Source organism: Aphelocoma coerulescens, chromosome 2 (genome assembly GCF_041296385.1).
Source record: "Aphelocoma coerulescens isolate FSJ_1873_10779 chromosome 2, UR_Acoe_1.0, whole genome shotgun sequence".
Classification (NCBI taxonomy): Eukaryota; Metazoa; Chordata; class Aves; order Passeriformes; family Corvidae; genus Aphelocoma; species Aphelocoma coerulescens.
This window is the reverse complement of record NC_091015.1, coordinates 156,637,101-156,652,429: the sequence shown is the minus strand read 5'-3', so window position 1 is coordinate 156,652,429 and position 15,329 is coordinate 156,637,101. Positions and strand designations below refer to the sequence as shown.

The 15,329-nt window shown below is 41.7% G+C and overlaps 1 protein-coding gene across 5 annotated transcripts in view; it reads left to right on the top strand.

The window, feature by feature from the left end:
- The window catches only part of TMEM65 (transmembrane protein 65), a 109,039-nt gene extending 97,159 nt beyond the window's left edge, over positions 1–11,880 (top strand). The window contains exons 9-10 of one of the 5 annotated variants that reach the window (XR_011148474.1): positions 7,423–7,484; positions 11,451–11,880. The gene's annotated coding sequence lies outside the window, so the exon portion shown is untranslated. Of the gene's footprint in view, positions 1–974; positions 7,485–11,450 lie in introns of all 5 variants that reach the window. The other 4 variants (XR_011148475.1, XR_011148473.1, XR_011148472.1 and 1 more) reach the window with 4 other exon arrangements.
- Positions 11,881–15,329: the final 3,449 nt, after the last annotated feature.

Genomic DNA, 15,329 nt, shown 5'->3' with positions numbered 1-15,329 from the left:
TGTGGGTCTTGGTTTGATAGAGCAGGGAAAGCAGGCTTCTCCCACAGCTGCAGCATGGAAATAAAAGGAGAGGCAGTTTCCATGTTGAGTTACTGCTGAGCTAACCCTGCACACAGCTGGAGAAAGCAGATTTAATACGTTCTCTCAAAAACTCAGTTTCCAAATAGAAGAACAACAGAAAAATTTCAGCTAGACTTGAAGAGAACATACATCTTAATAGTGCTACTGCCTACTCCCTCTGTTCTCCCAGAGGACCCACTGAGAAAGCAACAGACTTCTCTAAGTATTACATGTCTCAGTACGAGAAGCCTTGGTTGGCCTTGGGTGGCCCCATTTTGGATCTCTGAACTCTCCTGTGATCTGATGACAATATTAAACATGAGCAGGGACACACCAGCTCCTGGTCCTTCTCTAGTCACACAGCAAGCCCTGGCTGGTGAACACAAGGGAGTTTGAAAGGTCACCTGAGCCTCGATGCGATTATGTAGCACCCGGCCTCATCATAGCTTGAAACCCCTCAGTGACGGGGCTCCACCACATGCCTGCAGAGGTTGTTACAGTGTGTCATCATTCTCACTGTAAAAAATGTCTTTGTTAGATCGAGAAGAAACTTCTTATTGTGCAAGTTGTACCTGCTGACCTCCTCTCTGTGTGCCTTTGTGAAGAGACTCCCATCCTCTTTGTAGCTTCCCTTGAAGTATTGAAGTAGTCTGATGAGTCTCCCACTGAGCCTTCTCCAGGATGAAAAGAACTATTTCCCTCCACCTTCCCTCACAGGGCAGGTTCTCCAGCCCTCTGAATATCTCTGTGGCCCTCCTTTGGACCCTATCCAGTCTGTTCGTGTCTTTTTTGAATTGTAGGAACTGGAACCGTAGAAATTATCTCCAAGCACAGGTTCTTCTTTAACTGTTGTCCTTGTTTTTGTTGTTATCCCTCTATGACATTATCATCCATATGCAGCTTTTCATTCACAGACCACACAACAACTGCACGTGAAGATGAGAATTTGAAAAAAGGTCCACTTGAAGGAGTGTCTTGGTTTGAAAGACAGGTGTCTGCTAAGGAAGACAGGAGCCTCCCTTGGAATGGAAAAATGTAATCCCCTGCCCTCTGAATTATTGTAATTTTGAAATTACGGGGCGTTCAGGCAAAGATATGAGAAATAGGAATAACAGTTCCTTACTAGTATATATAACAAGGCAATAATACAGAAACACTGGCCTAAACTGCCAGTCAGGATACAACCTGACACCCTGCTGGGCAGGGTGGTGGCTGCAGTCCAATTAAATGGTGGCTGCAATCCTCTTGAGGTGATAGATGTGATTCTGTTGAAGCAGTGATCCTGTAGAAGGATCTGGTCTTCCTCTGATGGTCCAGTGGTGGCTATGTAGCTCTTGTCCTCTGGGATTCCAGTGGGTAAGGGCTGACTGTGGTATTCCAAACCTCAGATTATATCCAGGTAGGAATGCTTGGTTCCTCCCCCTGGGCGGAGCATCTCACAATGGGATGATTTTATGACTCAGGTAGTGAAGCTGGATGGCCTATTAACAAAAGATATCTCTCTGGAGGGAGTTATCAGGGATATGTCATGGAAGAGACAAAGAACACTGCCCCACCTGGTTTCAACAGATGGTGATAGAATACATGCTTCTGGTTACATCTTACATTGTAACCTAAGATAAGGAGTTTTGAAAGTTTGCAGAATATGGAAAATATTCAGTACATAATCCCTCAGAAGGTTTAGGTGAAAGGTTATTATTCTTAGCTGTGAAATGACACTTCAGAATTAGGGCTGTAATGGCTGCAATTTTAATCTTAATGTGTAGCACTGAAAGATGCACATAAACATTTGCTTATAGTGAGTGTCAAGTAGTAACTTCTGAAGCAGCTTCAGGGTGGTCTTGATAATGCTTAAAAATACACTTGTCTCCATTGCAAAATAAGAAGTGTGAGTTACTTGTGACAAAGCAGGAGAGAGCACAGAAATGCATTTTGAACTTTTTATATAGCTTAATTATAAACATCTTTTCCACAAGAAATTAGGATTTGACAGTGTTCCTGAGAAGATATTTTTAACTGATGTGTCTTGAATGTAGTGACAAAGATCCTATTTACTATAAAAGGGCAGAATCATGCACTTAATGAAAATACATGAGTTTGAAAAAGGTAATTTCTTTCCTCCAGTCAGTTCCATAATATTTTTACTACTGCAGCATCTTGTTGTAAAGCACTTCAGTAAGGCTGAATGTCAGGTTCAGTACTTATCTCTTTCTCTAACACTTAATTTGGTGTTTTAGTGCTGAGACTTTCTCTAATTAAAAGTTATTTACATGGCATAGAAAGACTGTTCAACAGATTTTTTTTAATGGATAAATTAATTCAATCACTTGGAAATTTGGCAATCAGTGGTCATGCAAACTGAGATGATCCTTAGACTACAAATTCACCACTTTGCGTTCCAACTTTTCTCTGGCTTTCCCTAGCTCTTTTAATAATCAGGTTATGCAGACGACCCTCTTGTGCTTGTGCCTCTGCCTCTTTCATATTTTAGACTTTGCATTCTTTTTTCCCAGTATTCTCTTGAAATCTGGTTTCAAAGTGCCATGGTGCTGCCAGAGTTACCGATGCAGCAAATAAATACCAAGTGAGGTTTACTTCAGCAATACAGGCTGATTAAACATGTTTACCTCTGATAAACCAATATGTGGAATAGTGTGTGGGGGTCAGGTCACCCTGTCTCCCAAAGAATAGAGTACAACTTGAAACAGAACTGAGAAAGGCAACAAGGATGATCACGCTGCCTTAGTATGAAGAAAGGCTTTAAAAGGGAGTTCAGTCTGGAATGAAAACGAGAGAGTGGATGTAACAAAAGAGAAAAGGAAAGTATTCATTTCTTCTCACAATCCATGCCACAGGTAGAGCTTAGTTAAATGCCTAGGTCATAGGTTTATATGACAGAAGAGAACACACTGTTTGATAGGAAGTGCAACTTCACAGCTGGACTTCTTAAAGGAGCTCAAAAGTAAAAACAGGCTCTGAAAGGGAACAGATAAACTCACACAGTAATGAACTATCAGCAGGTATTAGACACAGTTATCTGTGTGAAGCTTCTGTCTAAGACATCATCAAAGCACTGTTTAAAAACGTTAAAATTATTTCCAGATGGTTAATTTGGATTTGCTCCATTCTGGCCCTGAAGACTGAACACCCATCAGCAGTGGGAGTGCTTGGGGTGTTCCAGGAGCACAACTCAGATTTTATTTCAACTGATGATCCTGTCCAGCAACACTTGGGGACACAGACTGAAGCAGAATAAGACAATCAAGAAATTTTTTTCTGAAGTGCTTGGATGTGAACTGCAACACTTGAAGGCTCACCATTATACAGTTATGGATAAAGCACTTCAGTGATTCACTTTCTTTGGAAGGGGAAGATGGAAGAAAAATTATCTCCCCACATTAGTATGCAGATGACATAAATACATGAAGTGCATTAAGTGCACCTAATTATAGGAAATGGCCTAAGCATATAGTAACACTGTGGAGCACCCACAGAGGTGCTCACAATGACCATGTGGAAAATGGCCTTTGAGTGAAAAATGACTTTCCCTCTCATGGGTGGAAAATGGGTTTGACATATAACCTTCCTTGCTTTGATATACCAGAAAAGGAGAAAGAAAACAAAGGAATGTTGAAATGCTGAAATTTGATCCTCTTTAGTGTGAAGATATTGCTGCTGTTCACAGTTAGTTTACCCCACAAGTTCTTGGAGCATATAAAAAAAGTGTTTGAATTTTAAAATTCAGAACATATGTAGGAAAACATGTTTTCCTCAGTTGACTGGCTCCTAATGGCACAGTGACAATGTAGGAAAAAAAGCTAGACATTTCTCCAGCCTTGTGAATTCAGTTTTTCTGGGTTTTTGTCTGGGCTGCAGTGACATCTATTAGTTGATGAACAGTTATTTCTCTCTGAGCATCACTCTTTTTCTAGAGAGGGTAAATCTCATGGTTTGAGATGTCAAGAATCTGTTGATTCTTATGATGTTGAACCTTATGATGTTGCTCCTGGTTTCCAGTTGGTGTTATTGAGGAAATTTTATTTCTTGTGTATTTATAATAATTTCACCCTTCTTTCTGTTTTTAAAAGTCTCTCCTCCATGACAGTGTGGCAAATTGAAAATACAGCCAGAACAAAATGTACAGGCTCAAGCAGCAGAAAGCAAGCAAAAAGGTGTTAAAATATTTATTTGAAGTCTTGAAAGGATTATATCAGTGGCTGATTTTTTTGGCCGGAACAAAGATTTTTTAAACACAGCCGTTCACTTCCACCTCACCTGGGAATGTTCTTGGCAACATGCATTTCTAAGAAACATGAATTCTTTACAGGAGTCTCACTGGATTTGCTCTTAATTTGATGATCAGTTAACATGAAAATGATAAGTAGGTAGCAAGCTAATATTCTTCAGTTGATTACTTCACATAATTTTACATTATATTGATAGTGTTTCTATAGAAATGTTAGGAGGTGGGCACAACATATGAACAGCTAGACTAAAAATAATCAGAGAAAACAATCTTAAGCTTCAGAATTATAATTTGATCACCTGGCTTGGTGTAATAAAATGGTAAATAAAACCAAACAAGAACAGATCACAAGGCAGACTTGCAAGACTCCAGTCTGCTTCTTAGTAAGCAATCAGTCAAAAAAGCATATTAAAGATTGCTGATGAGAAGCAGTATTCAAAAGAAAAACTGGTTTGCCAAAATTATTTCTGTTTTGTACTTTCAACAAAACTAATCACAAATGTTATTGTAGCCAGGAAGGAGGGAGAGCATCAGGATTAATTTAATGGGGACAGAGCTGTTTAGATCCACAGGTCATGTCAGTTCACTTCAGTCTCTGGGAGTCAGTAAATCTGTTTAGTTTTTCCAGCTTTTTCACAGAGTCAGATCAAATCTAAGCTTAGCACATATCCCAGCTGAACTCTGAAACAGCTCCTTCAAAGGACCAGGTACTTCTAGAGGTTCTTATTCATTTGTTTTATGAGCACTGCTAGGGAAACAACTATTCTCACTGCTATTTTGCAGGTGGGTGGCAGTCCCATAGGCAGGGAAGGACTCGGACATACAATCCAGTCACTGTTTCAGCAGATCCATGGTCCTTTTTCTTACTTTGGAGACTGTGGCAAATGTGATTCAGTTTGATTTTCTTTGATCCTGACTCAAATACTAACCCGTTTGGAACTGTTTCACCAGAATAGCTATCTTGCAAAGATGTATCATTATACATAAAAACTAAGGCAAAATAGTTCAGCAGCCTATTAATGCTGGAAAGAATTCTTCAGGTAAATTCAGCAACTGGTCAGAAATGGAGATAGACAATGGCACTTCCAGTGCACGAAGCTACCAGCAACTAAGAGCCAGCATCAGTCCATGCGAGGTGTCAGGGCTCACTAACCACAACAGTAATGCTCTTTTCACTCTGCCTGGTAGGTCACCAATGGAACAACAGCAAATATTTTTGCAAGCCCTGTTCTGCACCTTTGGGTAGTACTGCTGGATGGGAAAGCCCAGAGGAAAAAGCCCAGCCTTGCAGGAGTTTCAGTGTTCTTGGGGGTCTTGCAGACATCAGTAAAAGTTGTGTGCCTTAGATCCTTGAAAATGTGGGTCCTGGCTTTTTGCACCAAGAATCTATAGTTTCAGTTGAATTAAATTAAAAAGACACATCTGATTATATCCCGTCGTTTCTGTGTCTGTTTCCCCATCTGTGCAAGACACATACACACCTTTTAATGGCTTTTTTGCTTGTGAAGTCCCCTGTCTAAGTCAGGTAGATTGATTCCACCACTGGAGAGATGGAGGGATGAATCCAGTGCTGCCCCTTGGATCATCCATCCTCCATTCTCATCCCACAGGCATGTTCAGAAGTCCAGATGAGAAATAAGGCTAGGAAAAACAGGACATGTTTCAAAGGCTCATTGGGTGATTGACGGAACTGCTTCGCCTAAACAATCCATTCAGAAGAGTTGGGTGTTTTCTGAGTCGTGATGGCTGCTGAGATGTATAAAGAACTTCAGACTATTAATTACTGAAGAATCATTCAACCTGAGAATTGAAGTTCCCACACAAGAGACAGCAAAGAGAAAATAATAAAGGAGCAGCATGTCCCCAGTTGGTACATGTGTTTGAAAGGAAGATGTGAATGGGTTTTATATTAAGAGTAATCCAAAATTTCCATCACTTCATGTTTGATCAGAGGGACTGCTCCAGCTCTTGACAATTTGATTCTTTTGTCATCTGAGTACATTCAGCCCTACAAATACACAAAATTGGCCCTAACAGCGGCAACATACAGAGTGACCCTGTCTTTCTACCATTTTGGCTTTATGTAGGAGAAAGAGCCTTTTTCTAAACTGTCAGCATGGTATTGTAATTCTTTGTCTAAATAAATCCTCTGCTGAATATTCAACATTTCTAAGAAGGAGCTGAGGGAAATAATTTTCCCATGATTAAAGGTTTCTGAGATGTTGTTGAGCATCCACTCCCACAGTTACTGCAGTGTAACTCGTCAGGCAGACTGTAAACAAAGACTTAATTGTTGTTGACTAACTCAAAGTTTTTTGAACATCCACATGGGATGAACTTTTCCCATGCTGAAAAAGTGACTGTAAAAACCATCAAAAAAAAGGCAATCCCATCATTCAAAATCTGGTGTATATAATTCATCCATGTAAAACCATGCTTAGTGCCTCTGCCAATGAATCCAACATCCTCCTCCCACCCTGCACCTCTGACCTGAAGCACAGGCACACTTTTGAGCTCTGATAAACATTTCTATGTATCTGTGTCTAAAATACTACAGGGATTGACTATGAAGGTTCATGGGACAGTTTTATCTGTCTCAGTAAGAGTTTTTTGGGAGCCTTAATGTCTATAAGTGTTTTGCTCTTGCTAGTATAGGATAGCTGGGAATGTAGTGTACCCACCACAGACCATTAATTTAATAAGTTTCTCCCGAACAGAACCCAACACAATTTTTTAAAATAAAGCAATAACATTGTTAAAATCATCATTCCATGTGCCATTTCATAGCAGCTATAAAACATAGTGCTAAAGTTTAAAACTGTCTAGAGTTTCACATTTCTTGGGAAATGTATATCATCACCTCCTAGGTCGATAAAACTCTAATCCTTGTTGTTTGATGGGTTGTGGGTTGCTACAAACCTTTCATTTCCTGATAGTCTACAACTGGATGTTGCCATGATTTATATAATGTGGATAAAATGCAGGAAGAAGGGGATGTAATATTAGTATATTTAAATTCATTTACCTTTTTTTTCCACTCATATTTTTATCCCTGGTAAATTGTATCTAATAGTCCAAAACAATGCTCTCACTGTGTTGGTTTGAGTCCTGAACAGACAAATGGTAACAAAGTGGCTGAAGACATTAGAAAAAGCCGAAGAGGAGCTATGTATCAAAAGTAAGTGCAAAATCTTCAGTTTGTTTTCAGTTATTATTCAGAAAGATGTCCGAATTGATTGATTAGTTCTACCTCCCATCTTCTGGTGGCTGCTTTCACATATCCCTAGTTCCTGACTTGGATGGTCATATTTGACACAGACTGAGCTCCTTATTCCTTGTGCTTGCAGTAAAACTTAAAAAATAAATGTTATGATTCAAATATCAGACAGAACGCAAATTAAAAGGATAGTTTTTTCTAGATGTGATAGCTTTAAAGACACTGTTTGTGCATCTGGTTCTTGGGGTTTTTGGGGTTTTTTTTTGATAGCCATTGGGATTAGCATTCAAGAAAGATGGTCCCAAAGAGCTAATATGGAAACCGTTTGGATGAGAGCTCTTCATCCAGAGACCGGTTTGTCCGGTGCTTAAAAGTTCTGACCAATTTTTCATGCTATGGAGAATTCATCTTGCTACCTAGAGAAAAGACCAGAACTGCAGAGGCCACTGCTGGTAGTGCCAAATCCTCTCCTCCCAGTCTTGGGGCAGCTCTGGGCTGCTCCTGCAGACAGCCCATGGGGTGAGACTGTCACTGAAGCTGCTCTGCAGTCCTGTCTGTGATCCCAGGTCCTGCTGCATCCCGGCTGAGGAGGACTCATAAACAGGCAGAGAGCAGGGATGCATCAGGGCCTGGGAAGATGCTTGCTCCATTTTTTCGTAACTGAAATTTTGGCAGAGGAAGAGTTTTGTGTCAGTTTACAGCCTGGTTTGTTTCCAAAGTGAAATCTAACTCCCGTCACTATGATGAAACCACCTATTTGTCCAAAGGCTCTATGGGATATTTTTGTATAAATGCCAGCCTCTTAGTGAAATAAGGCAGGGCACCAGCAGGGGACTGCAAAACCCCCACAAATTATGACAATAAGGAGGGGATTTGCTCCTAACACTAGCATGGCACACATGAGATCAGTGCAGCCCTTTTTAAAGCCTGTGGAAGGACAAAGGTTTGTGGAAGAATGGTTTCTTGGGCAGCCTGGGGCAACACAACCAATAGAGACTGGGGGTCCAAGGGACCAGGTGGAAACTCATCCAAATTGCACCCCTTCTCCTCCCACCACACAGCACAGAGGGAAAAACCTCAGCACCAAAAAATCTGATCTACCAAATTACTTGCTGCTGGAGGCATTGCTAATATGGGCCATGAAATGGCCTTAAATGTCTTTATTTTTAAAACCACATCAATTCCCAGCTGTATGTAAGACTGAATGACCATAATGATTTTAGTACCTTCTTAGTACCTTTTTTACCTGTCTGTAAACCAAAAATAGTAACGCTAAGCCTAACAACAGATGTGGTAAGGCTAAATTAACTTCTGCTCTCATCAAAGGATACAATTTAGGACCACTGCCTTTGATAATGCTATGCTCATACTCCTCACTAGATTTATGCCACTGGCTGTTTTATCTGATATCTTTGCATTGTAGGTGTTAGATAGAAAATAAATGGAAAAATATTTTCAGGCTGAAGAGTAAAGCCATTCTCAATTTTGCCAACCATTTCATAAACAAGAAAGTGATAAACCACCTAAAGATTATTTAAAAAAAAAATAACAAAAGCTAATGGGATTATTTTCACTTGCCATCTGGTTTTTATTCTTTAAATGCACAAATATTAAATCCAGGAAAGACTGTTAAATAATTCGTTATGATAGTCTGAATGGAAGGAGCTTAGACTTCCTCCTTTGGACTCTTGGTTGAAACCTAACAGCATGTGTTTGAGTAAAACAAGTCTTCCAGAAACACATCTTGTTCTGCTGAGCTTTCCAGAGAGGCAGAAGAGTCTCAGATCCACACAAAGGTTTAGAATGGGAACAGCTTACAAATAAATATGAGATTTTTTCATTGCCAAATATGACCCACCTCAGCATTAGGGACTTTCAGAAAAATACATTGTGAAGCCACAAGAGTTGGCAGCTAGAGGAATTTTAAATGATGGATGCTCACTTCTTGTGTTGCTTTTGAACCATTAAGCAGATGTTTGCACCTTTAGTTTCATGAAGACTTTCTGCTTTTGCTCCTGACCATTCACACAAATGCTCTCTCTGACAGAGAGTGTACAACCCAGACATCATGCTTGGAGAAACACTCAGAATTCATTCCCCACCAATTTCTAGCCCTGTGTCAAAGCAGGTTGATTTTTTTTTTTCCCTATTTTATGAAAATAACTGTCTTCAACATGGGATGTATATGACAGATGAATAAAACAGGTTAGAGACCATATATGAGAGATACATCCTAACAGAAATTAAAAATGCACCCATAAATTTTCTAACTTGCCCTGTGACATGCTGCTATAGATGAGAAGATAATGGGTCATGACTCTTCTGCCTCATTCCCAATTCTGGTACAGCTGCAGTGTAAGGGCAGTGGGACCATCTAGCTTGCAAAAAGTGCTTTCCCACAGAAAGACTCCCCTCAAATCAGAGGTCCCCTGATTTGGAGGTAAGGTCTCTCGATTTAGAGGTAAGGTCATTCTTCTGTTTCTAATTGTCAACTCTGGTCTAATTTTCAGAGTGTTAACAGGGAATCACTTTATGGCTTACTGGTTGAAGATAGCTATGTGAGCAGGACATCTTCTTGAGCTATTGCATGGCAGGCCCTGCTCCAGCACTTGAGAGTGGAGAAGGCAGGAAGTACCTGCACATTTTCTCCCTCTGGATTGGATGAGTGCATGACTTTGGTGTCAGATTTTGGGCACGGACCACTATGGCACATGACAGGTATTAGGCCCTATGCAAACAGAATGAAAAGACAGCAGTGGATGGAGAGGGCGTTGTTAATACTGTCTTATTTTACTCTTTGTGGTCAGTGCTGCAGACTGCAAACATATCTGTGTGAGAAACTCACTTCAGCTGCTGCTTAAACCACATTTTCTTGTTATTTTCATATTTAGTGGTCTGGCTTAGACCACACACATATTACAAAGTGTGTTATGACATGCAGCTGATTGATCTTTGGTTTACCAATGCCACAAAATTTCTCCACATATCTCCACTAATCCACACCCCAAATCCTCCATATTGTTGCACATATATATATTAGTATGTTCCATAAACCTAAATTTCCTAAACCCAGGGTTCCAACACCCAACTTCCTTCAGCTGATTTATAGTGTGGGAGAACAAGTTGAAGGCCTATTCTCATTGGGAAATGAAATCTCATTGTTCAAGTAGATTTTCAAGATCACAGTCCTGTGCTTCCTCCACATCCTGCAAGGACAGGAATGGCTCTTTTTTTTCAAATGTATATATTTGTCTCTGGCCACACCATCCTTTGAGGCTCCACATGGCCCTGCAATCAATCATAACCTGTGCTAGAGGTGGATTTTTAAATGGGTCTTCTATGTTAAGCTGTATAATTGATAATATGATGATGAGACAGAAAAAAAAGGAAAATAAATGTAAGCCTGTTTAGAAATCTATGTTCCTTTTGAACATAGATTAGAAATTAGACTTTGCCTAATTTTCTGAATGCAGAGTAAATTATTTCTGTGTGTAGATACAGAAAAGAATTGCCACACAAACGATTGTCGTAGGTGAAGCTTAGATTTTTCAGTCTGACTGACTGGCTTAGATAGTAACCAAACAGTGGAGATGGAGTGAGTTACCTCTGGTGTGTTGAACTGTCCAAGTTACTGCACTATGAAGTAAAGCCCCAAAAGGGAGGTAGTAGGTCAAAATTCAGTGGAAGACAATACAGACCAACTTTAATCACCAGATAAAAAAAGCTTGTCCCATTACTTTCTGAGTGGTAAGACACAGTTATTAATAGCCAAGTTTACTAAGATTTGTCAAAATCACTTTGGATGCTCAGAGAACATTCTTGCATCTCAATCTCTTTCTTAGTCAATGAAGACAGACTGTGGGGAATAATTCTGTTTATTTAAACACCATTGTAAACAGAAACAAACTGAATGTTAAATCTTTCTAGTCTATTTTGCAGACTTCTGTGGGTGTCTAGACGATGCAGTCCAGGAGGAGACATGGAAGACATTCTTCTACAGAGAAGCTAGTACTTAGAAGAATCCTGCCTGTTAATCCTCCCAGTTAAAGCTCCTTAACACACTTTTTATCTGGACCTTGAGTTGCTTAGGATCATTTCAGATCATCCAATCCACAGAAATAAGAAAAGATTGAGTGATTTTTCAAATACCTGTCCAAAGACTGGAGACACAAACACAGGTGTGCACCAGAAGTCCCACACCCTCAAAATTCCAGAGTTAAGTCTGTAAAACTATTACCACAAATTCATGCTGATTTTCATCAGTACCATTTATTATGTTGGAAAGTACTTAGAGGATAAAAGTAATTTAGTAGTAATCATGTTCTGAAATGGAATTAAATTACTTGAAAACTTTAAAGCTTTTCTTTAAGTTGAACTCTTCTTCCAGATTATGCACATTATTTTTCCTTTTGAAAACATGCACAACAACATAGCCCTGACTTAAATGCACAGGCAATACAGTCCCACACATGGGCTGTGCATTTTCTTATGCAGATGGGGTCTGATCTTGCAACCACTGAATGTGAATGAAAAGATCTATTAACTGGTGTGCAGGACCATGATCATAGGTACCTGTGAATGTGACTTTTGATTTTTCCCTACCACTATCACTCAGCTTCTAAGACTTGCAGGACATAACTAGACCAATTTTTCCACGGTAGAAGTTCCAGTCAATTGGTGTGAATTAGTGTCTCCTTGTCTTTCTGGCAAGGAAAGACATCCCTTTCATTAAAGGAATAATGTGGCAAGAAAGCAGATTACACATTGGGGTTTAGGTTTTTGAATTACTTCAGGAGCATTCACACAGTCTGAACACACCGTGGTAAATCATCCTTGCCTTCCCCTCACAACCTGTGTATGGAAGAGACAGGTATTTAAAAGATTTGAGGAAACTTGTCGGGGTCTCCTCCCCCCGCCATGTAGCCCTGAGGGGAGACACGGGGTTTCCCTGCCCCTGGTCAGCCTCGTTCCCCATTGGTTGGTTTGTGTTTCCTGTGCGGGCAAAGGAGCTTGGGTCCTGACTGTAGCAGTTCCTCGGCAGAGCCCGGCCATGCGGCTGGGGAAATAAACATCTCTGAAACATCTAGCAAGAATCCGTCCATATATATTTCTTTTCCACGGGACTCCTGGTTTGATATAGGTGTGTTACAGAATCCCCACTGCAACAAAATGGTGGGGAATTGAGAGCAGAACGATCCCCGATCCCTAAGCGACTGATTTGTGTGAGTAAACCCTAGAAACTTTGGATTCCTCTTCTTGGTTTTGTTTTGCTATTCCATATCTAAACTATGGAGGAACCGTGGGAAGACTCTTGGCTCTCAGAGCCGCATATGGACATTTATCTTAAACTTAAAATGATTCTTGAACAACAATTTGTAAATTTTAGCTTGATTCAAGCTCAGAAAGAACTGAAACACTTCCTGGCATGGTTGTTTAAGAACTTTTTCTATGTTTCTTGGGATTTAATTCTTACCAAGAGCTTTTGGAAGACCGTTTGGACACAGTTAATATTTGAGTCAAAATATATGCCGATGGAAGAATATTTTCATGAATATTATATAATTACCAAGACTGTTGAGCAATGTCAGCTGTGTCCTGGTGAAGGGAAGCCTGGCTCAGGGACCGTGCGGCCTCGGCCACGTGCACCGAGTGCTCTGCGAGCAGCAGCGAGGCAGATCCCGTGCGCGGGCGGAGCCACACGAGCCGCAGTGTCGGTGGCAGAGCGAGGCGCGGCGGGACCCAGCGGTGCCCGCCCGGCCCCGCACAGCGCATGGTGGAGCGAGCTCCGTGAGCGCCCGAACAAGAGGGGCGGCGCGCGAGTGGCGGCTGGCAGCGGTGGAGCAGAGCGGAGTCGCACCCAGCCGAAACGCACGCTGGAGCAGGGCGCGGGGGGGGTCATCACTCGGGGGGCCCGCCGAGATGCAGAGCCTGGAAGTGGCAACGCAGCTGAGAGCAGAGGAGGCGACGCACGGAGAATGGAGTGGCACGGCCCGGCCCGGCCCGCGCGGCCCCGAACGCGACCCTGGGAAAAGCGCACAGGAACCAGCAGCCCCGACAATTCCAACACAGGAGCGACCGAAAGAGAGAGCAAAGACTCAGCGAGACAGAAAACAGCAGCCACTCAGAAAAAGGAAAAGACCATAGTAGCTAAGATCTTAGGGATAGTAAAATGGTACAATGTTAAACAAAATTATGGTTTTATAACAAGATGTGATAACCAGCAAGACATATTTATTCATAGAACTGCTATTAAAAAGAATAACCCTGAAAAATGCATCCCAAGCTTGGGAGATGGAGAGGTGGTGGAATTCAAAATCATACAAGGTAGAAAAGGGTTACAAGCATCGCAGGTCACTGGGCCTGATGGTGTTTCTGTAAAAGGAAGTATATATGCAAAAAATCGTAGTCATGTTAGACAATATCTCCATTGTAAATCCCCTCTACAGTCTCCCTTTCCTAATCCCCCCACCTTTCCCTTTTACCCTATGTCCTATTACCCCCAGTGTATTCCCAATCCGTTTTTCCATCCATGGTTTCCCTCACAAAACCATGCCTTTGCCAATTGTTTCCCCAAAAATCCCTTTCCAATGCCGAGTGGGGGATGAAAAGGGGTAGGGAAGAAATTAAACCCTCTCCTGCCTCAGTTTCCACACAAAGCATGCTCAGAGAGTTCTGTCTCCCTTCTGTCAGCCTTAAGATGTTCCAGAGAATCTGTTTGGACATTTAAAGACTCAGGAGGGTGGCTTGTTTTGTTTTGAAACTTTCTTGTTATGTTTATCCAGTTGTCTTCATTCGCCTTTTATTAAAATAAAACAGGTGAAATGTCGGGGTCTCCTCCCCCCGCCATGTAGCCCTGAGGGAGACACGGGGTTTCCCTGCCCCTGGTCAGCCTCGTTCCCCATTGGTTGGTTTGTGTTTCCTGTGCGGGCAAAGGAGCTTGGGTCCCGTGACTGTAGCAGTTCCTTGGCAGAGCCCGGCCATGCGGCTGGGGAAATAAACATCTCTGAAACATCTAGCAAGAATCCGTCCATATATATATATTTCTTTTCCACGGGACTCCTGGTTTGATATAGGCGTGTTACAGTATCCCCACTGTAACAGAAACTGTTATAATCAAATGATTGAATAGAGAGGATTTCCCCATCCTCTTTTCCCCCATGCTGCTCCTTCTGTCTCTGGGACTGTGAGAGCTGGCAAACACTAGCCCCTTCCTTGCCCAGGCAGCATGTTTCAGAGAGGCTCCTGATATTTGCATGTTTCAGGAAGTTCCATCTGACATGGGAAAAAAGGACTTAAGCAATTGACATCAATGGAGGATGGAGTACCACAGAACTTGCCTGTTTGTGTCCCTCCTGCTGCTCCCATTGGATTCAGCCTGTGCATTCCTCTCAGTGCTGTGCAAGCAGAAAGTAGTGTATGTCCAAATGTCCTTGAACATATCCCAACACATTGCACAATCCTTGTGTCAGTGTGAGCTGGGAGGTATGTGACCTCCACATGTCTTGGGAGAACACTTGATACTGCCCACACTCCCTCACTGGCATAGTAAGTGCTGGCAATTTGTGATCAAAGAGTACTTTGAGCTTCCTGGGAGCAGTGTGGTGAGGTGGAATGCCAAGGGGGATGTTCTTCTCCACCCACCCTGGTGCAGACCCAAGGGAACCACACAGCTGTTGTGTGACAGCCTCCAGAAAATCCTTTGGGGACAGGGAAGTCCAGTCACAGATGCTGGGCCATTGTTCATTGGCCTCTAAGAAAACCCAAATCAAACAATTATACAGTAAATATGTGTTATCTTCCAGATGG